This window comes from Ursus maritimus, unplaced genomic scaffold, assembly GCF_017311325.1.
Source record: "Ursus maritimus isolate PB19 unplaced genomic scaffold, ASM1731132v1 scaffold_3, whole genome shotgun sequence".
NCBI lineage: Eukaryota > Metazoa > Chordata > Mammalia > Carnivora > Ursidae > Ursus > Ursus maritimus.
The window spans coordinates 100,597,958-100,625,950 of NW_024425563.1; the positions used below are offsets into that span (position 1 = coordinate 100,597,958).

General features: G+C 37.4%; 1 pseudogene; it reads left to right on the forward strand.

The window, feature by feature from the left end:
- The first annotated feature begins 1,021 nt into the window (after nt 1–1,021).
- LOC121105916 lies at nt 1,022–19,073 on the forward strand (annotated as a pseudogene).
- The last annotated feature ends 8,920 nt before the right edge of the window (nt 19,074–27,993 follow it).

Consider the following 27,993-nt stretch of genomic DNA (forward strand, 5'->3'; position numbering starts at 1 on the left):
CATAAAACGATCACAGATTTAGTCAGCTGAGTTTGAATTTCTCATAGTCACTTACTCTTTACTCTTGAGCAAGTATCTTAACCCGTCTCTGAATTACTTTCCTCACCTACAAATGAGGAAATCAGAAATACTAGTTTTGAGTTGTTAGTAATTTGTTTGGTAAAAAGTTTAGCAAGGTTGGCGGAGGGGATACAAACATATTTCTTTGCTTTTTAATTCCAGATTACTCTTTGTGTCTGAAGTAAAAGTGATCACACAGAGTCCTTCACATCGATAAACTTTCCATTACACAAAAACAATATTGACAAAAACTATAGACAGATATATGGGTCAACAAGAATGCCAGCTCTCCGAGAAGAGGAATTCTAGCTCATGCTATAACCCCAGCGCTTGAAGCACTAACAGGCACGTAGTAGGGGCTCTATAAATATTTATGGCATGAATAAAAGAATTTGCTTTTGTGAAAGATCCACCAATTTGTTTTTGGCATGCATCTGTGCTGGAGCAAAGAGCTTTCAGAGACAAATTAAGCACATGTTTAAATTTGGCATTAAGGACTCTGCCAAGACAGGGACTGACTGAGTCCTCAGGAATGACAGAGTGGAGGGTTGTAGAGATTATGTGCCACAGAAATAACTTGCATCTACATCCCTGAAGAGACTCAGGCCAGCTGTCAGTCTTGGCTGCAGCAAGAAATACCAACACTTTCTTTCTACATCACAGCTCTGGCAACCACACCTCTCTCTCTCTCTCTCTCTCTCTCTCTCTCTGTTTGTCTGCCTCTCTGTCTCTCTGTCTCTTCTCTTTTCCCTTGGCCTTCCCCTACTTACCTCGCTTTCCTTCCCCTCCCACCCTCCCTCCCTCCTTCCTTTTTTTCCTTCTCAACTCTCTAAATGAAAATAAAATATGAGACACCTAGTTGAGAAACATGTATAGCTGATATTATCAACCGAGGGAATAGAAGAGACTACATATAGTACAGATAGTTGGTGCCTCGTTAAGTACTTCAGAAAACTGAAAGATGAATGCCAAGCAAAGTAGGAAGGCGAGTCCCTATCTTGGAACACTGTCTAGTATTTCCAATGACCTCCTGACACAGAGGGAGAAGGGTGGGACAAATCAGCTTCCTGTTAACCCTTTAGGCTACCTGACAGAGGAAGTGGAAGTGCTATCACATCGATTTCAGGGTGACATTTTAATACCCAGTTCTCTGGCAGGAAGTCAACAAATGGGCTCAGGAATTCTGTCTTATTGACAATTGTAAGCAGTTTATTTGATGCAGCTTTCATAATTTTGATATTGGCAACTACAGAGTCTTGGGACTGCCAGTTAGCCTTCTTCAAATCTTCCCTACCTCACACATAGATCACATTGTGGAAATTCAAAATAAATCCTATTTTCCAGAGTTATAAGTTGTGGAGACCATGAGGGTGTGGCTGCCACAGTTGCTTTTGTGTTAGTGAAAATGGCACAAAAGAGGGAAAAAACAAAAAGCAAGCAAACAAACAAAACAAACCTAACCCTAAACATCCTCCTGGGAGGAGGGTTTCTGCATGTAGCAATAAAATCCATACGAGTTGTCCTACCAGGCTTATTCTTGACAACCCAATTCCTACCCTACAGCATAAGCCTTCCTAACCACGGCNNGGGGGGGGGGGAAGTAATGACACAAATAAATACATAAAGAGAACCGATTCCTATGCAGGCTGAATTCTGAGTGGGCTCACTGTTAGACGTCAGAACAGAGCTTAAGCAAACATGCTTTAATTGTGGTTTTCTGAGAATCCATAAGGAAGCGTGTTCTCACCTACTGTTTTAATAAGAAAAAAATGTACAACATTGTGTGCTTATCTGATGGTTTCATTTCTACTAAATTGTTATAATAAATGAAAAATAGAAAATGTAATAAAGATTATTCTAAATGTATTACATAAGTTTTAAGTTTCTTCATTTAATGCACATCCATGATTTCTGATGTAAAAAGGTTTCCATGCAATACATACTTTTTAAAAGTATTTCAAAATGATCATTCCTCACATCTTACAAGTATGTATGTGTGTATATATGATCTATCATCTATCTATCTATCAATCTGTCATGGCACTTAATTTGAAATACAGGTATTGTGGTCAATTTTTTTTTTTTTTTTTTTTGTGGCCAAATATTTTTGACCCAACATTTTGAATAGGAAGTTGAACGCAGAACATCTTCTGATTTCATGCCTAACAATTTACCCCTAAATCAAAATCCAGCAAAATAGATTTAACAGTTTTTGTACTTTCCTCTTTAAAACTCTTTAAAATTCAATGGTATGCTTTGCTTTAATGTGTCCCAGCAATTTGATAGCTGGATTTCATAGACTTTTAATTGTCCATCAGTTAATGCAAACCCTCTCATGCCTCAACATCACATGCAGGTTTGATTTGTTTGATATAATCACATTAATATTAGAAGAATATTACAACTTCAAGATACCTTTTACTTACAAAAAGGCTAATTAGTTTGAGCTAGAGAATAAATAATTGATTATGTGGATAATGAAGCAAATATCTAAAGATAAAAACCAGCATGTAATTGACATTTCCTGTTGGCAGACTCACTAAAGATTGACAAGAACTGAAACTTTTCTTCTGAGTATGTTATATATATTTTTTCGTAGTGTGATGATCTTTTTTCAAAGAAATTGTTGAAGAATTTTTTGTTGTTCGTAATTATGGATTTTGAGAGGTTTTTCCTAAGTATTGTGATTAAGTTAATTTGTCTACATGACTAGACTAAATTGTGCAGTCTGTTGAAAGACTTAGCTCTAGGGCCCAGATGTGAAACATCATTTAGACAGGAACTAATGAAATTATCCTTATCTGAATGCCTTCAAGGAGATAAGGAAGTAAATGTCAATTCTGCTATTTCTATAAGGCAACAAGTCACAGTACTCAACACATAATCAAAAGAAACATTTAAAATAATCTCTGTAGTCTAATTAAAAGTTCAATTAAGGAAACTATAATGATCTTCACTGATGAACTTTTACAAAAGACACATTTTAATAGATAAATTTTACTCTGAAAAAAATTAAAATAAAACATTACAATTTCAGTAGAAGTCCATTTGCCATTGAAATGCTTTTGACAGCAGTTTTTATTTTACTGCATTTTCCAAAAAAGCAAAATAAGGATCTACGGAGCTTAGAGCAAGCTGTGAGAATTCTTTGGAGGAAAGCTGTGTGCTGATTTATTTTGTAGAACCAAAATCCACCTTCTGTTTATCTGTACTGTGTCCTAGAAGACAGTGGTTTAGAGATGTATGGATGTCCTGGTCACTGTGTCAGTATATTAGCTAAAAACAAAAATAGGAAGAAAGGAAGGAAGGAAGGAAGGAAGGAAGGAAGGAAGGAAGGAAGGAAGGAAGGAAGGAAGAAAGAAAGAAAGAAAGAAAGAAAGAAAGAAAGAAAGAAAGAGAGAAAGAAAGAAAGAGAGAAAAAGAAAGGAAAGAGGGAAGGAAGGGAGGGAGGGAGGGAAAAAGATTCCTCTGTAGCAGGCTTTACAAACAACATGTTTCCATATCTCATGCTCTCACCGTGTTACCGGATTTTCACATTATTACTAAAAGTTATAGAAGACAGCTCTTATTGTTCTTAATATGTAAATGCAACAGCCACTACCAAACCATCAACAGCAAACACTGCAGCTCAGGGATGATAAGTGGTGTTGACCTAAAAGGTCAAAAAGACAGTTCTTTTATTAGCAAAATGGGTTTGTTTGGGAATAGCCGAGGGACTACAATTTGGGACAGGCAAGCTTTGGCAATCCATGGGAAAGTCCAGAGATCAAAGGAGAAGAACATTCTTTTATACAGAAAAGGCAGAAGTTGGGAGGAATTGCTTTGAACAAAGATCCTTTGGAAGAAAGCCAGAGTTCAAGGTAGTGACGGTTTCTCATTGGCCTGATTGCAGTATTTTCTTGTTGGCTAAGCCTGCTGCTGGGTGAGGAGAAATCTTCCTTCCTCTTGCGGGGGTAGTAAAGTAGGCCACTCCCTGTTGGGAATGTAAGGTAAGTGTCTTCCTATTGGGTCTGCAATTGACCATGGATGGTAGACAGGAGAGCTCTTCCTTTTGCCTCCTGACTCCATTCTGAAGGAGGTTTCCTTTATTCAGTGTCACAGTGATTTGAACTAAGTCACAAAGTAAATCATCAACAAAGATGATAAGGATCGGACTCTCCCATTGACTTATATGGGCTGTGTTCTTTTCACTACATAAACGGACTTCAATGCAAAGAGTCAGAAGTTGGTTTTCTAAGTGTTTCTTGAAGTGTTGAGAGTTATTTAGGAAACTCCATTAGCTGGCGACTGAAAGAACAGCTAAATCCACAGATAGCGTAATTTTCCCAGTGACTTTCTTGCCTTTGAAGCATCCTGAAATTATACATCTCTCCTAAAGGGATATGTGAATTTTTGAAAAATATTATATTTATTTACTTCCTGAGAGCAAGTGAGAGAGAGAGAGAGAGATAGCATGAGCAGGGGGAAGAGCAGAGGGAGAGGGAGAAGCAGACTGCCCGCTAAGCAGGGAGCTGGACATGGGGCTCAATCCCAGGACTCTGAGATCATGACCTGAGCCAAAGGTAGATGCTTAACTGACTGAGCCACCCAGATGCCCCACGGGCATGTGAATTTTCATGGGATCATAGGTCCCACTGAAAGAGGTGAGAAATCAATGGAAAGGTTTTGGGGGCCATAAGTGCCCCTCGTTCCAGTGACTTAGTATACTCATGAAGAAGAGCCCCAAAGTAGAAGGAAGATATTATCAGGATAGTAACATAACTGTAGAGGAATTTACAATTTACAAAACTAGGTCACCTCTATCATCACATTTGATGGTCAAGACAAACTAGGTGGTAGATACTATTACTCTTGGTTTACAGATGAGAATCTTGAGCTCAGATAAATACAATTAATTCCCCCAAGGTCAGAGATCTACAGTGGGACAAGCCGCAATTCCAATTCAAACCTACTGGCCCCCCTAGACTGCTGCATCAACTGTTGCATACAGCTGCTGGGTATGGGTAAGCAGTTCCAAGAGTGTAACATGAACACACGTGTGCAGTGCTCATTTGCACCCACATTTGAAAATGACTCACCATCATTTGAATTTCACCACTTCACAAAAAGCTGGGCTTTGCTTCCTTTATTAGCATTAGACAAACTTGCTTCCCTCTCCCCATGCTTGTCTTCTCCCTTGCTCCTCCTGCAATCACACCTGCTTTCTTACGTTGATGAAACCTGGTGCTTGCCTTCAGCTGGGGAGGGAAAAGGAAGAGAAACAGAGAAGTCAGGGCACCTGAGTGCTGTCTGGAAAAAAATCCGCCAGCACGTGTGGCTCCCGAGCATTTGAAATGCAGCTGGGGAGAGTGAATAACTGATTTTTTAAAAATAATTTAAATAAAAGACTAATACTTGATTCAGTTACTGGAAGACTTTTTGAAACAAATTGGATATGTGACTCTACTTTTTCAACTCTTATTTTATGTAATCTGTATACACACCAAATATTGAGAAGTTCAAAAAATATAAAATATCTTATTATATTTATATAACTAATATTGAAATCACCATATTTTTCCATATACTGGAATACATTTTTAAAAGATGCCATAAAAATTATTTTCCCTGTTTTCTTCCACTTATATTTTTAATAGAAATTTAAAACTGCATATATATGGCTTACCTTTATGCCCATTGGACAGTTCTGGGTGAATGAGTAAAGAAATGTGTATTTAAGAACTAACTTTTACATGGATATTTAACAAGATTGGCCCTGAATCTATTTTATTTCCCAACCCTTTTTTCACCTTTACTCCAAATTACCCAGTTCTGTTTTTATTTTGAAACGTTTTGACATGGAAACACAAGACATGGTCTTCTGCCTTATGTGATTCTACCTTGAGTTTAATCATGTATTGCCACTGTTGAAGTACTCATTAGAGTATTTTTTCCCTAATACCTGTGATGCTTCCTTTGTCAACTGCCCACATATCCTCTGACAATTCATACCCTAATGATCATTTAGTTAATTGCAAAATAATATTAATAATAACAATAACTTTCTGAGATTATTTTCTATAATAAGATCTTTGAGATTTGCCAGAAAGTCCCCCCAAATAACAAATATTAGTTCTTTTACCTCATAAAAAGAGATACTAGAAATTATTAGATTTTTTGTTATTACTGTAAGATATGTGTAAGAAGTTTCAATTTGAAGAGATATTTAGCCCCTCCTAATTTTCTATAAGCGAAATTGTCCTAACATAAACATTTCAGAAATTTTGTGCTTTATAGAAAGTCCCTGGAGATTTCTCAGGATCCTCACCATCTGTGTAACATGTTATAGCCCTAAAGGGAAACATGATCAAAACTCATGAACAGTTATGTTCTAATAGCGTATGTCCCAATAGCATACTGTACTCTCCTTCATTTTACTATTAGATGTTATGGTAATAAATTAACCACTTTCATTATAGGCTAGCAGAATGAGTCATTGTTTGTATTATTATTTGTTTGTTTTTTAATTTTCTCTGATGCTTCCTGTGTTAACAGGATTTCTTCTTCGGCGCATGTGGTTCTGGGACATGGCACGTCGAAGAATGAAGAGATAGACCAGATGAAGAGTGTGGGCAGCAAAGCAAAGTTTATTGAGCATTAGTAAAGTTTATTGAGTGATAGAATGCAAGTCCTAAAGAGGGAGGGGACCCAAGAGGGTTTCCATTGGAGTTTCTAAGCCCAGGGGTTTTATGGGCTTGTTGTCGAGGTGTTTTAATCTAATTAATTCTCCATGAGCCTGTCATTCAATCAGATTTTTGTCATCTAGCACTTGGGAAAGGATGGAGGGCTCCTTCCAGGGTGGTGTAAAATCCTTTTAAGGCTGTTTCTTCTTAGGGCGGGGAGGCCCCTTGTCCCTGCCTGCCTTTCTTCCAACTATCCTTCATTACCCATACACTCTGCTATAAAGGATAGGCCAGATTTTGTGTCTTCAGCAAAGAAGGACTCTCTCAGGACCCCATGGAAGATCATTGTGCCAGTTACTTCAAACTACTGCTCCTTTCAAGAGTAGACTGGAAGTTGGCATGCTTAGACAGCGTTCACACAGTATCAGTGGACTGAGTTAGGATTTCCATGACTTTTTTAGCAGACTGCTAATCCAAGATGCAGTGGAACAAGAATCTGTTATATAAGTCTGGATAAATTGATAAGGAAAACAATTTTAGTGTTTTGTTGTTTTTGTTTTGAATCTTGCTAATGTTTTAATATTCTATTTTCTGAGTGTAGGAGGAAGACCATTCTTTCTTCTTAAGCAAGTGGTAACCCACTTAGGAGATCATTTAGTAGGGTCTACTTTGTAAATTAAAATGACAGATTTTCAAATAAGAACTGATTTTTACTCATGCCCCAGAATTCAGACTTTTACTGAGTCTCCTTACCTTTTAATGCAACGAAGTTATTTGCATGAGTCTGATGAGAGTATGTCCTTCCTTTTACAGGGTATATGGATAAATCAATTATTCAAGGCCTTACCCTATATCCTCCTGAAGCAGAAGGAGGGCAAGAGAGGTCTCAGGAATCTCTTTGATAAGGGCATTAATCCTATTCATGAGGACTCCTAACTCATGACTTAATCACAGTCCAAAGGTCCCACCCCCTAACAGTTCACACTGGGGGTTAGGACTTCAACATATAAATTTGGGGGAACACATTCAGTCCACAATATTCCACTCTGCCCCCCCCAACTTTATGTGCTTCTCACAGGCAAATTCTATCCATTCTATCCCAACATCCCCCCCTCTTCCACAGTCTTGTATCAGCATAGACTCTTAAGCCTGGGTCTAATGTCTCATTTAATGTTGTCTAATTCAGGTGTGGGTGATGATATGGGAAGCAAAGGCAAAAGAAAAAAATAATAAATTTCCTTACTACTTACAACCCATTGACAAGTTCTTGAGACAGGCAGTGATCTTCCTCTAGGATCTCAACTGCTTGGATGTTAATACTTTGCTAAGGGCAGAAGGCAATCTTAGTCCAACCCCCAGGATCCTGTAGGTCTACTTTAACATATAAAAATTCCTTTGGAAATTTCCTTTATCTCTACCCCACCCCACCCCCCACCAAGATACATATTAGCAGTTATCCCCCAGGCATATGACCCACTGATAATATATCTGATGGGTCTCATGACTAAGATTGTGTTAGACAGTAATAGATGACCTTTCCAACAATAGCTAACCACCTCAAGGTCTTGGAAACCTTACTTCCAAAATTCCTTAGGGAATCCCTATCCCGTCTATCCCTAACCCCTCCCAATGTGAGGGCCACCCCTCACAATCCCAGTGCAGCTCTTTCTGCCTACATGTCCTGATCCCCTGCTTCAATACTACCACTTTTTTGTGCCAAAGATGTCTCAAGAATTCTTTCTTGGCCGTGGGCTCCAAACCCCAACATTTCCACCTCAGGTAACATTCAGGGTGTGGTTCATCTGGAGGCAAATTCACCCCTGTCTGTGAGCCTGTGGGACCAAATGATATATGTGCTTCCAGAATACACTTGTGGGATAGGAATAGGAAAGACATAGCTAAGCCAAATTGAGAAATAAGAAAAAAGAAAAGGGTAATTGGTCCCAACAGCATTAAATCCTAAGGCCTGAGTATAATCCTTTATGCATTGACTTTGGGCCATTCTTCCATTGTCTTGAAGAATCGTGCCTCACTTCCGTTGAAATGGCTGATTCATAGTAATCTCTTTATTAAAGGTCACTTGGCTACACCCTTAGTGTTATTTTCTACTGTATTTGGGATGGGATCTTTCCAAATCTTTATGTTCGGCTTCCATTTTAAGTAAACATTTCCATCTTTTTCTTTTTTAAGGTTTATTTCTTTATTTTAGAAAGAGAAAGTGTGCAGGGGAGAGGAGCAGAGGGAGATAGGAGAATCTCAAGCAGACTCTCTGCTGCTGAATGCAGAGTCCATTGTGAGTCTCGATCCCATGATCCTGAAATCATGACCTGAGCCAAAATCAAGAGTCAGATGTTCAACTGACTGAGCCACCCAGGCGCCCCACCATTTCCATCTTTAAGTCATTTCTCCCTTACATTTCACTATGAGAAATCAGGCAGAGCTCAGGTGCACCTTCAACACTTTGCTTAGAAATCTCTTCAGCTAAATCATTCAATTTTATCACTTGCAAGTTATACCTTCCACAAAACACTGGAACATGAAAACAATTCAGCCAAGTCCTTTGCCACTTTATGAGAAGGATGGTCTTTTCTCCTCATTCCAACACCGTATTCCTCATTTCTGTCTGAGACCGCATCTGAATGGCCTTTGTCAGCCATATTCCTACTGAAATTCTGTTCCTGATCACTAAGATATTCTCTAAGAAGAAAGGACTTTTCTTGACAGCTCTCCTCCTTTCTTTCCGAGCTCTCACCAGAATCGCGTTGGAAGGTCCATTCACAGCAATATAGGCTTTTTCTAGCATGTACATCAAAGGTCTTCCAGCCTCTATCACCTAATTTCAAAGATGCATATATTTTTAGGTATTTGTTACAGCAACAACCCACCCCTGTTGCCAGTTTTCTGTCATAGTCCATTCAGGCTGCTATACTGAAAATACCATAGACCAGGTGGCTATAATCAATAGAAATTTATCCCTTACAATCCTAGAGTCTGGAAGTCCAAGATCAGGGTGCCAATGTGGTTGGGTTCTGTTGAGGACCTGTTTCCTGGTTCATAGATGCCCATCTTCTCATTGTCCTAACATGGGAAAAGGAATGAAAGAGTCCTTTGGGGTCTCTCTTATAAGGGTATTAATCCCATTCCTGAAGGCTCCCCTCTCATGACCCAATCACTACCCAAAAGCCCCATTTCCAAATACTATTATATTGAGGACTAAGTTTCAACACACGAATTTTAGGGGGACATAAACATAAGCAGTGTCCTATGGAATGCCAGAGGTGTGATTTACTGGGAGGGTCCGCAGACTACCACCTGCAGGCCAGCCTTCCATTTTGTAAATAAAATGTTATTGAAACACAGCTACACCCATTTGTTTACATATTGCTATTGGTGCTTTGTGCTCCCACAGCAGAGCTGAGTAGTTTCAATAGAGGTATTAAAGTAGAAAACATTTACTATCTGGCCCTTTAAAAAATACGTGTAAACTTCTGGTCTAAGAAAGCCTTCCATCCTATCTGATTCTGTACTAGTAGGTGCTTTTAATTGTCTTGGACTACTTTACAGTTACCTATGTGTAAATTCATTTCAGCACCTTTGAATGTCTATGTGTGTGTATTTTTTCATTCTCTTTGCCACTAATTATAAGAACTTACTGGTTGCCTCATTAACATAAGTAAAATTATATTTTTCACATGTATTCATTCATTTACTTTTAAAAAAGAAATTATTCCAGTATATAGTTAACATACAGTGTTATATAAATTTCAGACAGAGTCACCTGGGTGGCTCAGCCAGTGGATCTTCCAACTCTTGGTTTCAGCTCAGGTCATGATCTCATGGGTCTTGGGATTGAGCACCATATTGGGCTCCATGCTCAGCCGGGATCAAAGATTCTTTCCCTCTGTTCCTCCCCTCATTACATGTACTCTCTCTCTCTCAAATAAATATTTAAAAAAAAATTGCAGATGTACAATACAGTGATTCAACAATTACATACATTACTCAGTGCTCATCATGGTAAGTTTGTTTTGTTCCCTTTTACCTATTTCATCCGTCCTCCCCAGCTACCTCCCCTCTGGTAACCATCAGTTTGATCTCCATAGTTAAGAGCCTGTTTCTTGGTTTGTCTCTCTTTTTTTTTTCTTTATTCATGTGTTTTCTTAAATTCCACATATAAGTGAAATCATATGGTATTTGTCTTTCTCCTACTGACTTATTTCACTTAGCTTTATACCCTCTAGATCTTACCCATGACACTACAAATGGCAAGATTTCATTCTTTTTCATATAGTTTGTATATATAATTCAGGCTTTACACACACACACACACACACACACACACACAAACACACACACACACACCACCTCTTCTTTTTCCATTAGGCTGCTTCCGTAATTTGGCTACTGTAAGTAATGCTGCAATGAACAAGGGTGCATCTCTCCCTTTGAATTAGTGTTTCCATATTCTTTTGGTAAATTCTTTTGAATTACTGGATCATATGGTAATTATATTTTTAATTTTTTAAGAAATAGCCATACTGGTTTCCACAGTGGGTGCACAACTTGTATCGCCACATACGTGGCACAAGGGTTCTTTTTTCTTCACATCCTTGCCAACAGCTGACGTTTGTGTTTTTTATTTTGCCATTCTCACAGATGTGAGGTGGTATCTCCTTGTAGTTGTGATTTGCGTTTCCCTGATGATGAGTGATGTCAAGGATCTTTTCATGTGTCAACTGGTCATCTGCATATCCTCTTTGGGGAAATGTCTGTTCATATCATCTGCCCATTTTTAATTAGATTTTTTTAATTAATTAATTAATTAATTTAGGTGTGTTGACTTGTGTAAGTTCTTGATATATTTTGGATACTAACCCTTTATTGGATATATCCTCTGTAAATATCTTCTCCCATTCTGTAGTTTGCCTTTTAGTTTCATTGATTGTTTCCTTCACTCCGCACAAGCTTTTTATTTTGATGATGTCCAAATAGTTTATTTTGCTTTTGGTTCTCTTGCCTAATGAGACACATCTAGAAAAATGCTGTTCTGGCTGATGTCAGAGAAATTACTCCCTGTGCTCTCTTCTAGGATTTTTATGATTTCAGGTTTCACAGTTAAGTCCTTAATCCATTTTGAATACATTTTTGTGTATGGTGTGTAAAGATGGTTCAATTTCATTATTTTCTGTGTAGCTGTCCAGTTTTCCCAACACCATTTGTTGAAGAGACTGTCTTTTTCCCACGGCATATTCTTGCCTTTTTGTTGAAGCTCAACTGACCATATGATTGTATGTTTATTTCCGGGTTTTCTCTCTGTTCCATTGATCTTGCATTTCTTTTTGTGCCAGTACTACACTCTTTTGATTACTACAACTTTGTGGTAATCAAATCTTAAAATCTGAGATTGTGATACGTCTAGTTTTGTTCTTTTTCAAAATTGCTTTGGCTGAGGTCTTTTGTGGTTCCATACAAATTCTAATATTATACATCCTAGCTCTTTGAAAAATGATGTTAGTATTTTGATAGGCATAGCATTAAATCTGTAGATTGCTTTGGGTAGTACAAACATTTTAACAATTATTTGTTCTTCAAATCCATGAACATGCAATGTCTTTCCATTTGTGTCATCTTTCATTTCTTTCATCACTGGTTTATAGTTTTCAGAGTACAGGTCTTTCACCTCCTCAGTTATATTTATTCCTAGGTATTTTATTATTTTTATTCATATGAGAGTCATAATTTTATCACTTTAAAAATATTATCCTTTGACAACATAATTTGTCATTTTTTTCCATTAAATACCTCAAATAATGGAAAGGAGTTGGTCGATAAGCACAATGTAAGCAAATATCTTTGCTATGGGACCATCAGGTAGAGAACAGATAACCCAGTAACATAGGGAAGATTCATTACATTGAAATTTGAATAATATGAAGTGGGAAAATGTTTTTAAAGCATGCAAAAAGAACATGAGAGAAAATGTCTGGTTTGTTTAAATGAGAAGTGCTTACTGTGCATTCTGGAAGGGCTTGTAATTGTTTTGAAAAGAACATTTTCATAGGACTGTGTTTTAAGCATTAGTTCTCCGTGTTCACTATCCTCACACCCATGTATGTCCACAATGACTTGAAACTGTTGGTCAGGCCTAGGAAAAAAGGAACTTGCCGCCACAGCCAATAGCATACTTAGATGCTCAGAAGCCTTATGGCCCCCACCTTCTGAATACACAGACTAGACCCAGTTCTGTACGAGAGGAAAGGGACTAGGATGGTTAAATCATAAGACTGTAATTACTTACAAGTCCTGTTTACTCAGAGACAGTGAGATGTCTACACCTTGACACCATCCAGTCACAGGACTGCAGAGTAGGAAGCACTAAGCTCAAAGCTGGCAAAGGATGAATTCCTCCTCGGACAGACATGCCTAAAGCCTGTCCAGTAGACATGTCACTTACCCGTCATTCCAGACTGAGCAGTGTGTCCCCTTTCATGGGAATTTGGGGGTGCTGATTTCAATACCATATTGTTTATTAGATTGCATGATAGTGACAGAGTGAACCAAACTTTATCCTTGAAAACTCACCACTACTAGACCATACTGGCCTAGGAGGGTGTCCAGTGATACTCCAGGACAATGTGGATTTGAAATCTAAATTTTATGTGGGATTTTTCTTTCTTTGTCTGACTTAGTGCACTTAGCATAATACCCTCTAGATCCATCCATGTTGTCACAAATGGCAAGATTTCATTTTTTTAATTTATAGTTTTACCTGAGTATAGTTGACACACAATGTTACATTAGTTTCAGGTTTCCAACATAGTGATTCGACATTTCTATATTTTACACTATGCTCACTACAAGTGTAGCTACTATGGGTCACTCCTATAATATCATAGACCCTATGCTCTATGCTGTATTTTTTATCCCCATGACTTATGCATTCCATAACTGGCAGTCTGTATCTCCCACTCCCCTTCCCTCTGGCACCATCAGTTTGTTCTCTGTATTTATAGGTCGAATTCTGCTTTTTGTTTGTTTATTTGTTTGTTTTGTTTTTAGATTCCACTTATGAGTGAAATCACAAGGTATTTGTCTTTCTTAGTCTTACTTATTTCACTTAGCATAATACCTTCTAGGCCCATCCATGTTGTCACAAATGGCAAGATCTCATCCTGTCATATGGTTGCATAATATTCATATATATGTATATATATGAATTATGTATATATATATGTGAATTATGTATATATATATATATATTTATATTTCTATAAAACTTCTTTACCCATTCATCTAATGATGGACACTTAGGTTGTTTCCTATCTTGGCTATTGTAAATAATGCTGCAATAAATATAAGAGTGATAACTTTACTTATATATGGAATCTAAAAAAACAAGGAAACAGAACAGACTCATAAATACAGAGAACAAACTGGTGATTGCCAGAAGGGAGGGTGGGAGGATGGGCAAAATATGTGAAGGGCACTAAGAGGTACAAACTTCTAGTTATAAAATAAGTAAGTCACAGGGATAAAGAGTACAGCAAAGGAAATACAGTCAACACATTGTAGCAACTTTGTGTGGAGACAGATAGTAGCTATACTTGTCAAATCACTACATTGTATACCTGAAACCAATAAAGCAGTGTATTTCAACTATAGTTAAAGAAAAAAGAAAGAAAGAAATATGTGGGAATGCTGTTAGAAGATGAAGTTTGCAGATCGAAAATACCAGACCAAAGGATTTGTACTTTATTTATCTGGCTGTCTTAAACAGGTTTGAAGCAGGGCCTCGAAATAGCTTTTTGTTTGTTTTCTTATTTTAATCACAATAACTATGTCAACATAGGAAAAATGATGACAAAGAAAACTGAAATGTTCTGTAGAAAATAATTTTTCAGATAAGAGGTTCTTTTGTAAAGAAGCAAAACATCATTTTTCACTCTTCCGACCAATTCACAAGTTAATAAAATAGATTATTATAAGAGATCCTTTTAACAATTCGTTAGAAACTTTTTTTTATTTTGAAATTTTGGTTCTTTACTGTTGTGTTAAGTGTTAACATTATGTTAAGATATTTTACTTTTACTTTATCATGGCTTCTATTCAGCTTGTGTGTGTGATTAATCCAAGACCAATTCACTTCACTTTGCAAATAATAATGAGGCTTACAATCAGATATACATATAGCTATATCATATCTGAATGGAACTTAAGTATATAGAACATTAAACAAAATAATGAAGTAACAAAATACCATAATATTTAAAGAATAAGATGTGGACCAATATTTTATTTGTGTTCTGCATTTCAAGTTGTCTAATTTTATAATAAATAAATACTTATATTTGGTATATATAAATCTTTGGGGCAATATAAGTATAATAATATGAGCTATGATTCCACTTCTGCGGAAATTGTTTAGTAAGGGAGACATGTTATGTTCAAGTAGAAAACATTAATAATAGTATTTAGAGCCAACATACCTGGTTTGAATAAGTATAAGACAACAATAGGTTAGACTAATATCTCAGTCAGACCATCTTCAAATTACAAGCGTTATAGAAACAATCGATAACGTTGTAAATAATAACAAAAATGTATAAATTTAGCAATGAAAATTCAAAATCAGCTTTCTTAGTAATTTATAAATCAAGCACTTAAAATTAGTAAGCATATTAAAGATTTGAAATCTATCCACCCACATACATATTATGTTTAGTCTAAAAGTATCATAATTATAAATTTGCCCTATGAGATGAAGACTTATTATGTAGCAGTAATCATTATAATGGTATAGAATTATCATGGAGATAGACAGGAAAAGCGATGGAATTTTTTTTCTAAGATTTTTATTTATTTGAGATAGAAAGCATAAGCAGGGGTAGCAGAGGGAGAGGGAGAGGGAGAAGTAGGCTCTCCACTAAGCAAGGAGCCCCAGACAGGGCTGGCTGGATCCCAGGACCCCGGGATCATGACCTGAGCTAAAAGCAAACATAGCTGACTAAGCTGCCCTGGCACCAAAATTTTTTAACCAGATGTTGCAATATACACCACTGGTAAAGATGGACAATAAAATTTATTTTTTCTGGGAAAATATCCTCTGGGAAAAAGAAATTTAATCCCTACTTCACACATTAAAAGAATGAATTATAGGCTAATTAATGGCATAAATATCTGACCAAAAATTTAATTTAAGAAGAAAACATAAGAAAATACCATTATGATCCCTGATGAAAACAATCAGAGATTACCTAAAGACAAATTTTGCATAAATAAGAAAAAAAATAAAACCAAAACAGATTATGAAGCAGGTCATCATTATAGGAAGGGAAAACCACATGACCAATAAACATATGAAAAGATGTTCAAACTAATAACCAAAAATGCAAACCTAGGCAAAATGTAATGCCAGTTCACATTCATAAGTCTGGAAAATGCAGAATTATAGAAATTCACATGTTCTATGGAGAGGACTGTAAATTGGAAGTCCATGCTTGGAAGACACATGTGACAAGAATTAATTAACTTTTTAAAATAGTTTTTTAAATTTTCTTTAAGATTTTATTTATTTGACAGAGAGAGAGAGAACAATCAGGGGGATCATCAGGCAAAGTGAGGGAGAAGCAGGCTCCCCACTGAGCAGGGAGCCCCACACGGGTGTAGATCCCAGGCCCTGGGATCATGACCTGAGCCAAAGGCAGTCGCTTAACCAGCTTGATGAGGGAACAGAAGGCAAGCTGAGGACAAAGCAGAAACTGACACCACACAACCACCCCCCCCCCAACATGGGATGTACGTGAAGTTCCTCAGGCACTCCTGGCTGCCCTAAAGGGCAAAGAAGTAGTTAACCTATAGAGACCACAATCCTGCAAGACTTAAGTCTCCTCGGTTTACAAATGTCTTAGCAGTTTACAAGAACGAAGCATTTCTACCAATAACCTAGCTTCTGGAAGGGAATGTAGATACAATTAAATGTCCTTATAATCTGCAGCCTCCAGGAAGTTCCCAACCATCTTTATGTTAATGCCTTGCAAGAGGGAAAAACAACCTTAACCTGACAATGGCAAGGTTGTGAATCCTCTTTAACATGTGAAAGTACTTTCTCAACCTCCCTTTCTTTCCTTACCTCCCCCAACCCCATGATATATAATCAGCCTCCCCTCACAACCCTGGGCGGCAGCTCTTTCTGCCCACGGGTCCTGTCCCCCTGCTTTAATAAACCACCATTTTGCACCAAAGATGTCTCAAGAATTCTTTCTTGGTCATTGGCTCTGGACTCCATTCCACTGGACCTCACCTATATTCCACAACCTCATCAAACTGAGCCACCCAGGCGCCCCAAGACTTTATTAACTTTAAGATGAAGTACGTATGACCCTGAATGTCCAATTCTAGCCATCAATATTTAGCGAAACTCTAAATGTGAGTGTTACAATCTTGTATCACAACAGCGTAAGATAATGATGAGGGAACAGAAGGCAAGCTGAAGCCCAAGCAAAAACTGACACCCCACAACACCACCCACCCCATGGGATGTACTTGACATTCCTTCCTCAGGCACTCCTGGCTGCCCTAAAGGAGAAAGAAAGAGTAAACCTATAAAGACCACAATCCTGCAAGATTTGAGTCTCCCTCAGTTTGCAAATGTCTTAGCAGTCTACAAGAACAAACCATTTCTATCACTAACCTAGCTTCCAGAAGGGAATGTAGATACAATTAAATGTCTTTATAACCTTCAGGCCATAGACAGATACTTGCAGGAATCTGGGAGTTCCCAACTATCTTCATGTTAATACCTTACTAGAGGGGTCAACAACCTTAACTTGACAATGGCAAGGCCTCAGGTATCTTGCGAATCTTCTTTAACATATGAAAGTATTTTCTCAACCTCGCTTTTTCCTTACCTCCTCCAACCCCAGGATATATAATCAGCCACCCCTCACAACCCAGGTCAGCAGCTCTTTCTGCCCATGGGTCCTGTCCCCGTGCTTTAATAAACCACCAGTTTGGCAGCAAAGACACCTCAAGAATTCTTTCTTGGTCTTTGGCTCCAGACTCCACCCCACTGAACCTCACCTATATCCCACAACCTCATCAGATAACACACTAGACCTCCATGTCTCAACTTTAAATCTCGGTAACAGCGATCATTTAAAAAACACTCCCCTGCGGGCTTTTTGCATCTGCTGCAGCGGGGCGAGGAGGTGGGGAGGGGGGTTGGGGAGTGCGGGGGCGGGCAACAAGGTGGCAGGTGTGTGTGGCAGGCGCCCTGTAACCCTTGCAGGAGCCAGCGTTTCCCGTTTGGCGCGGCCCTTCCGGAGGGAAGCCCCGGAGGCCTGCGCCGTCCCCTCGCAGGTGACTGGCAGAGCCCTGGCCTCCAACTCCGAGCGTCAGGACCGTGAGTGGCTGCTGCAAGAGCGAGTGCGCGGTTGGGGGGAGGTGTGCACTGGTTCCGACACCGGCTCTGGCTCCGTCGGGGACACTGGCCTGCAGGTCCGCGCTACCAACGGGGAGACAGTGGCCGTGAAGCTGGACTCGCAGAAGGCCAGGCGTCCCCAGCTGCTGGACGGGAGCAGAGTCCATCGGATGGTTCAAGGCGGGCTGGGCGTCCTGCAGGTGCGGTGGTCGGGTCAGGATGTGCTGGTCACGCACCGTCTTGGACCCAGCCTCCAGGACTCCTCAATTTCTGTTCCAGAAGGTTCACAGTGAAAACTGCACGGACGTTAGCTGGTTAGTAGCACTGAATAAGTGCAAACAGAGAATTTTATACACAGAGACATGAAACCAGCCAACTTCCTAATGGGTATTGGGCGTCACTGCACTGTTATTCCTCACCGACTTGAGTTTGGCGGACAATTAGACACACCGTACAGAGAAGATGCAAACCTCGCCGGCACTGCCCCATATGCTAGCGTCGATGCGCACGTGGGTGCTGAACACGGTCGCGGGGTGACGCGGAGTCATGAGGCTGTGTTGTGATGCATTTTAATAGAATCCGTCTGCCATGGCAAGGACCAAAGGCTGCAACAAAAAAAGCAAAAATATGAAAGACTAGTGTAAAGGAGATGTCCACTCCTGCGAAGTTTTATCGAAGGGGTTTCCTGCCGAATTGGCCATGACTGAAGCTCTGGTGGCTGCGCTCTGAGAAGCCGCGGGTCACCTGTCCCCGAGGCAGTCATTCCGCATTCTTCCCAGGACCCTGAAGCAGCGACGTGACTGCCCGTGAGGCTGCACAGTGTCCAGCAGAAAGCAGCACAGCAGGCCGCCTCAAGTGCGCAGGGGCAGCAGGTGCAAACCCCCGCAGTCAAGCAAAGGGGCAAAACCCAGAGGAATAGGCCGGGTCGCTAAGCATGAATGGAGGAACGGAAGAAGCAGAGCAGGTGATCGCAGCGGCATTTGTTCTCCCCAGATTTCGGAGTTGTACTTCATATGCACGCTAGGCAGTGGCTGGGAACCACCGTTTACTTGGCGTAAAGAACTTAGTTTCGCTGTGAACTGGCTCTGGACAGCATCGGTGACGGCCGGGTCCCGAGTTGTAGCCGCTGTACTCGTGAATATTAACTGAGAGAGTGAAACATGATGTCGGTTTTCCATTGCATTTTTTCAAGGGGAAAAGTTAACTAAATGGTTGACACGTACAAATTGGTGGAGAAATTGTGCATATACCTTTTTTTGTTGTTAAAATCTTTTATTTTGAACTATACTGCTTTGAGATCTCATTTCAGAGGAAGGGCATGACCAGTCTTCAGCCACAGTGGTGATGGTTGTAAATGCTCACAATTGTGCATTCTTAGGGTTTCTCCATCCCTGGGGTTTGCAAGTTGTTCACTTAAAACATTCTTAACACAGTTGACTTCTTGTTTGCAAGCCAGCTGGTATGGTAGCAACCAAAGATGCCAGTGTCTGAGCGTGGGAAAGACTCTGCCTGCTCACCTGTGCTAGAAATAACAACATCTAAAGTGAAGACTCTGTATTAACTCGGTAATGTTCTTGCTATTAAAAAAAAAAACACATAATTGTCACAGAAATTTAGTTAACATCTTACAACTAACATCTACGTATGTTGCTTAGATAAATGTAATCACTATAAACATCTATATGATCTGGGATTTTCTTTTTATTTTGAAATGGGACCTTTTTTTGTTTACAAGTTCATTAAAAAACTATAAGCTGTTTCTGTACGGAAATGAGATTTTAACAACAAAAATGCCTTGCTGACTCTCATTATGAAATCAAAATCTCCCCAATTTTTGAATAGGTTACTTCAAACCATTTGTTACATACTATTCCTTTGCAAATCATTTTAGATTTAGTGTTACACCTTTTCCTCAGATTTTTTAATTTAATTTACTTACTTATTTATTTATTTGTCTTAAGGGGAAAGGAATTCTTTCATTTTTCCTTTTTTAATGACTGGCAATCACCTTACCTAGTGCCGCAGGTGCCAGGACTTGGTGGTGTAACTCCTGCAGCATCAGACTGCACAGCTGGACTGATTTTGAATAAGAATAAAGCATTAAAGGGTTTAACTACCATTTTGTAGTTTTTCTTTAAATTCCTTGTTGATTGGAGTTGAGCAGATTGATTCTTAACCTTGGAGAGCATCCCACCAGGTGAGGTCATGTGATTGCTGACCCCCCTGAACCCCTGTTCTTTTCCCTCAGTTATCTGTGCTTCCTCTCAATCTGAAATGCACTCTTGCCTCTTTCTGACCCAAGAGAAAGAAAAACTTATTGACAGTAATTCTTTAAATAGAGTAATTTATTCATTTAGAGCGTGTCAGGATAAATTAAAAGAACCTTTGTCTGAAAATGCTGCCAGGAGCCTGTTGTGTAAATGTAGGTATTTCGTAAAAATAACCTTGAAACTGTACGTTGACACATGTTTGGTCAGATTGTGTCAGGTTTAATTTGTTGTATTTCTGTTTTCTTTTTAAAAATGACTTTAGCAATAAGTACTCCCATGATTACCACCTTATGCTATTAAAGGATCTGTTAGCACCATCCCACTGCAGAAATCTTCGAGTGTGAATGTCTGGGGTAGGCAGCTCATCTCCTTCCTTTCTATCCACCCATGGCAGTTCAGGTATTTGTTTCTTGACTAATAAACGCTTTGATACTTTTAGCCAGAAATCAGTCTTATAAAGCTATTTTTGAGTATAGTTTGTGTAAAATAAAAATGTTTAGCTTTGGTAATAACTTTTCCAAGCTGAAGTCCCTCTAGCAAGATATTTTTCAGTTCTTTTATTTACTGTGCACTTAGACTATGCACTTTTTCTGAAATATTTCTGTAACACTTACCTTTTTTGTAGTTTTGCCATTTGAAGAGGTTGTGGTGTAGTTGGTCTGTAATTAAGTTGCAGATTTAAAACTGCTATTAGCTTTGTAAATCCAAATATAGGTGTTTTTGTCCTGGTATATGTTCATTCTATCTGAGCTGGAGCTGAAATCCCATTGACCTTCTAGCTGCCATTCATTTTCTTCACAGTTCACAAAAGAAGAAGGTGAAATTCAGTGAATGCTGATACTAATCCTGTCGGGAGATGAATCTCATTTCACCAAAATTGAATTATGTTTTTCCACTAAAATGATGATACAAGTTGAAGACACATCACTCTGAAATCGGAAGACCTTGCCACTTAAGGCTCCGCGGTGGCTTACCCAGATGAACTCTAGGTTACTACCCTACTTTCTTCACCCATTGGGGGTGCAGTTTTTTTTAAATGTTGGTTGATGGCCATTCTATCGACTGTTGAAGTCTCTGTTTTGAGAAGGTATAACAAGGATATAAAAAAGAATATATATGAAGGGAGAGACTGGTTATCTCCTCCCATATGGTTCTGCTCCTGCTCCTATGGCCTACAAATGACATTTGGAGGTTTGTGTTTACTATTATTTTCCATCAACAAACAGTAAGAGATTTTCCTATTTCTACTAGTCTTTGCAACACTATTAAAATATTTCAAGCAGGGAATACTGTAATGATTATAAACTTAATTCCATTGTAATAAAAATATCAAACAAAAAGATTTTAGAACCCAAGTCAAAAAAATATATTGCCCGGTGACATGTCTATTATGACATAACTTATGATAATTCAATAATCACATGGCACAGTGCTGTAAGTATATGGTTATATATCATAATTTGTAGAAAATGTAAAAAAAAACTTTATTTTGAGATCATTGATTAACATAAAGTTTTCCAGGGCAACTGAGATTAAGAATGAAATGGAGAATGGATACAAAACATCTATGTATATACCTGTAATTTCTTGTTTTCTTAAACTCAATTTATCTGAATAAAAAATGACAAAGTTAACATTTATTAAATCTGCTTATTAGCTGTCTTGGTGTTTGTTATAAAAATTTGTGTATAAATATATATATAAATATATACACATAATTGCATACACACACACACACAGAGGCCTATATATGTATACATATAAATGATATCAACATATTTTTAAATTAAGGCAGATTAATACATGCTTTTTGAGATTGGATAGCTCAATGTAGACTCAAAACTTCATGATTTTGTGAAGGAGATTTAAAAAAATCCCTGAAGATTAATAGGATTCAGAAGGGTGTGTGTGAAAAGTCAAGAGACCATTTGAGACAAAACCTCCATAAACAAAAAAACAAAAAGTCCATATATTGTGCTCAGGAAACAACTAGAAGATTGACTGATTGAAATTTAAATTTCATGCTTGACATTGTTTGTCAAACCAAGAAACAAAAACCTAAATTACATGTATTCCTTGAAAGGCTGAGAGCTTCTTGAAAACAGTGAGATGAAAGCAGTATGTTGTATGTATGTAAATGAGTTTTCCTAGTGTTATAATATTTTCCAGATTTTATCCAACAGTAGCAGGACACAAGTTTATTTTTATTTTTTTTACTTTTTGTTTTGTTTTGTTTTTATTTTAGACTGCGGTAATGCTCTTAATTTACCAGGGGGCTATGAGCTAGAAAAAAGAAAATCTTATTCCTATAAAATTATGATATAACAGTAGGACAAAGATGTAAAATTAAAAGAGAAAAATAATGATTTCAATCACAATGAAATCACATTTAATTTCTATGATATCATACCAGCTTTAACTATACATGGGGCCTACTCCATAGGACTGTTATGACAACGAAATGGGATAATTTTACTAAAGCACATTAAAATGAGGTAGTAATCAGTGTTGGTGTCCATCTTGAAATAATTCAAGAAAATCATTTTACTGATTCTATAATCATTTACTTAAATAGGTATAGAGATTTAGACTTAAATGAGTAAAAGAAACAACTAGATATATAAAGCAAGGAAAGAGGAATTAATTATATTATAAAAGTGTAATGACAGCTATATTTCTGACAGTAAATAAATTATTCTTTAAGCTTGGTTCTCAATCTTGAAGTTATAATGCAAGAATTTAAAAACTTATTTCTGTCATCTGCTTTGTGACTACGTTAATCTTGCAGAATGATGGAGGCATTAAATGGAGCTCTTTAATTAGACCATGTCTAGAGACCCTCAGGACTCCACAAATGCGAGAAAATAATGTATTTCTGACTTAATTCATGTCAAAATGTTTTAGAGCCCATTAGAATTTATTAATTCACTTATTCAACAAATATTTATTGAACATCAATCATTGGCTGAAAGGTACTGCAGGAAACATAACAGACAGTCCTATTCTCAAGAAACTGTATTCAAAGGTGGGAGGGGGACAATAAACAAGCAAATATCTTGTCCGCAAATTGTATGTTCCAAGAAAAAGTGGGTAGGAGATTAGAAAATGGTAGTGTGTGTATGTGTGTATATGTGTGTGCACGTGTGTGCACATGTGTGCATGTTTAGGGAAATGCCTCTCTCATTAGGTAACAATGGAGGAGGGACCTGCAGAAAGTGAAGGAGTAAAACCTGAATTTCTGAAAGGAATAATATGACAGAAAGAAAAACAAGTGCAAAAGTCCTGAGGCAGTTGTGATTATATACCTGTATTTACCTGTAATTAATTTAAAATTAATTTAATTTTATTAATTTTTATATAACATTAATTATATTAATATATAATATATAAATAATAAATCAATATTAATTAATTTAAAATTAATTTAAAAATTAATTTTTTAATTTTAATTTGGGGGGGCTATTTTGGAACACTCAGGAGGCTAACGAAGCTGAAGCAAACGAAGTGAGTGTGGATAGGGGCTAAAGTCAAGGAGGCCACGGGGACCCGAATAGAAAGTCTTCAAGTCTATGTAGGATCTTTGGCTTTTTTTCCTGTACGAGAAGGGAAGACACCAGAAGGATTTGAGTAGGGAAGTAATACCGGAGAACAGGAGGTGCGTATCACAATGGTCTTTGCAGGAGATGGTGGTGACTTAGCGTAGTGTGGTAATAACGGAGATAGGACAGCTAATGTGATTCTGGATTGATTCCAAAGGTAGAAATAACCTTAAAAGAGAATATATCCCCTTCAGTAACATTAAATTCAAAGGAATTTTTTAAAACTGCCTAATTAAAAAAAATAATAACTGTAAGAGCTACAATATAAAAAAACAACAAACCAGCCTAGACTCAGAGAATATGGTGAAAAATCAGATTAGACAGAATCTGAACATCAGCAGAAGTCACAATCTATATCTTGGCTGTGGTTTCCAATTATGTCTGAGTGAAGAAGAACCAAACTTAATATCCCAACTTTATTCCTTTAAATCAGGTGGTAAGAAAAATCTCTTTAGAAAAATGGCTGATGAGAATAGACTGAAACGATAAAGTAAGTAAAGAAACATCTGGAGGTAGAGAACCTCAGGCACAGGAAAGAGCAGGTGCAAAGGCCCAGCAGCAGGACTCTGCTGTGTTTCAGCAGAGAGGTGTCCAACGTCTCTGTGCATATAGAGGAATTTCTCCAAGGTGCTTAGGTAGTAAGCTGTAGTAGCACATCCCAAAACTATGACTGCCTTGTCACAATACCTGTTTTATTTATCCCCAAGCAGCATTGACAGTATATATGTGTGCTCTGCATGTACTCCTGACTAATTCAGTCCTGATCCTGGCCCAAAATCCAGACAAAATGAGGTCAGCAGTTCTTACAGAATATTAGAGAATTTTATTTCTATGTCATGTGGTCCAAGAGCAGAGCTTGCAGCTACAATTCCTCAAGCAATCAAAAGGCTTCTATTGTGATATTTCTTCCTTGCATATCACCTCCTGCTCCAGGCTGTGCCAAAAAAATTTTAAGGCTTACATTGAAGATGGATAAATCAAGAATGAGAGCCCCGGATATTCTCAGACACTGGTGTTGGGATTACAAATAGTATTATCTTTTGTGATGGCAATTTGGAAAAATGTAAGGAAAAAATACATGCCCTTTGACATAGCATCTTACTTCTAAGAATCTTTCTCAACAGCATAATTAAGTTCATTTTTTAAAAAATTAGTTATAAGACATACAGTAGTAAAATACTGAAATTAAACTCAGTTTTAAAACTAAAATTGATGTTGAAATGTACAAATAATTCATGAGGATATATATATTTATACCAATTCTTGCTAAGTACTGCAAAATGCATTAAAATATTTTTATAAGAATTCATATAGAATTGATAAAGAAGTAAATAGATAATCGTGTATGCATACATGTATAGACATACATTCACTTTTTCTCATTTTTTTGTATTTTATTCTTATAATCAACATATTTAGTTATTAAAATAAAACTATAGGATTTTTAAAACAAAATACATACTAGCTTAGTTAAAATATTATTGTTGAATGTTCATGTAAATTTTTAAAATTCTTTAACTTGAATTTAATTCAAATATCACAAAACAAAATGGAAATTTCTTTTATGTACCATTTCTGTGATTTTTCTTTTTACTACAGTAAAATTTGGGCGAACATCATTACTCTATAGAGTCTTTCTTTAGTCCTAGAACTCAGTTGCCACCATTCTCTTTTGTCTCAAGATGCTCTGCTTTTGTTTGGCCAGAAATAACTTCTTCCTATATGTAATGGAAGGATATATTGCTACTGTTTATCTGAAAAGTATTAGCACCTGTTTGTTGAGAGTCAAACAGCTTTTGCTGACCTACACTTCTGTTATTCAGCACCTGCTATGAGCCAGGCTCCCACCAAGCAAAGGGAGTAAAACATGTCATGGGACTTAAAGTTGCTGATGGCGTGTCAACAAGTTTCCCAAACCATATTCTGCAGTAAGGAGCCAGTTAAAAATACAGGTTCCTTAGCACAACCCTCAAATATATTAATTCAGTAGGGAGTGAGTGATTTTCAGACTGCCTCTGTTACAGAGTTGTTCTTACAATCATACAAAAGAGATGCCATGGTGATGTGTTTAATGATGTTCCCAGTGTGAAATACATTCTTTAAAAAACGTGTGACCAGTTTTCAATTGACAGCACAATTCCTACACACAGACAAGAAAGGTCCCTGTTCTGGTCTCTGTGCTTGAAATGGCCTCACCAGATACTGCTCTCCATCCAAATAAACAAGTACATGAAAAAATTAGTGGATGGGTGGATGAATAAATCAATAATAAAATAGCACGGAGTGTGCAAGCAGCTCCATTACTCAGGGTTCCATGCTCACAGCTAGCTTAGCCTGGCCCATATCATGAACACTCACTCTTGTAAGTAGCACCATCCAGTCCTCAAGGACTTGCTTCTTCATATCCCTTGCCTTATGTCCCCAAAAGAAAAAAAGTATCCTGAGAGTGTGTGCACTGTGCCTGTACCAACATAGATGGATGATGACAAGAGCCTCCAATCAACCAACAATTAATTTGAGTAAATCCTATGTATGTCAGGCTTGTGGAGTGGGAAGTGTGAAAGGTTTGGGAAAGTTTGAATGACAGATGTGTTTAGTGAAAAGAAAAATTTGTTTAACTCGTTAAATTATTTTTCATAAATCAAGACTGTTGTGATGACCACAATAATTGTGGGAACCTTAGAACCCACAAATTTGGAAATGTAGAGAAGCATGAAAATGGATGTTGTACATTACTCAAAACTGATAATCCATCATGTACGAATCTATTCCACTTATGCTATTTATGGAAAATAATCCTGAGGAGTATTGTGAAATACAGAAAGTAGAACCCCCTTGTATGTGGTTTTGACTTCCATGGTTTCAGTTACCTATATCAACTGCGGTCCAGAAGGAGGTGATCCACCAAGTGCTACATCCCAATGCCTACATCATTCTCCTCACTTCATCTCATCCCATAGGCATTTTATCATCTTATATCATCACAAGAAGAAGGATAAGTACAGTACAATAAGATATTTTGAGAGAGAACACGTTCACATAACTTTTATTACATTGTATTGTTATAAATATTCTATTATTAGTTACTGTTGTTAATTTCTCACCATGCCTAATTTATACATTAAACTTTATCATAGGTAAGTAAGTATGTATAGCGGAAAAAAAATATATATGTAAGGTTGGGTACTATCCATGGTTTCAGGCATCCACTGGGGGTCTTTAACCATATCTCCTGCAGACAAGGGGGGGTACTATATTAAACAATTTATATACTATTAAATTTGCTTAAATACCATTGTATGTGCAGCATGCTTGAAGTGTCATACTGATTATTTACATAAGTCTTCACGTCGATTTTGTTTATATTTTTATTCTTATATAACCTTTCATGAGATCTAATTAATCATAAAAATAAACATATTAATTCTATTTATTTTGGATTTAATTTTTAAATATATGTTAATTGTAATTTGTACTTGCCTTCCTATTATAATAAGCAATTTTGGATATTAGAAGAAAAATAACTTTGAAAACCTATACAAAATGTCTTAACTATTTTTTCAAGTTTTTATTTAAATTCCAATTAGTTAATGTATAGTGTAATATTAGTTTCAGTAGTAGAATTTTGTGGTTCATCATTTACATTGAAAACCCAGTGCTCATCACAAGTGCCCTCCCATTTAACCCATCACCCATTTAATCTATTCCCCTGCCCACCTCCCCTCCAGCAACTCTCAGTTTGGTCTCTACAGTTAAAAGTCTATTTTATGGTTTTCCTGTCTCCTTTTCCCCCCATGTTTACCTGTTTCATTTCTTAAATTTCACATATAAGCGAAATCATATGGTATTTGTCTTTCTTTGACTGACTTATTTTGCTTAGCATAATACACTCTAGCTCCATTCATGTCATTGCAAATGGCAAGATTTCATTCTAAAATGTCTTAACTTTTTAATTAATCTATTTTTGAAAATATATTCAAATT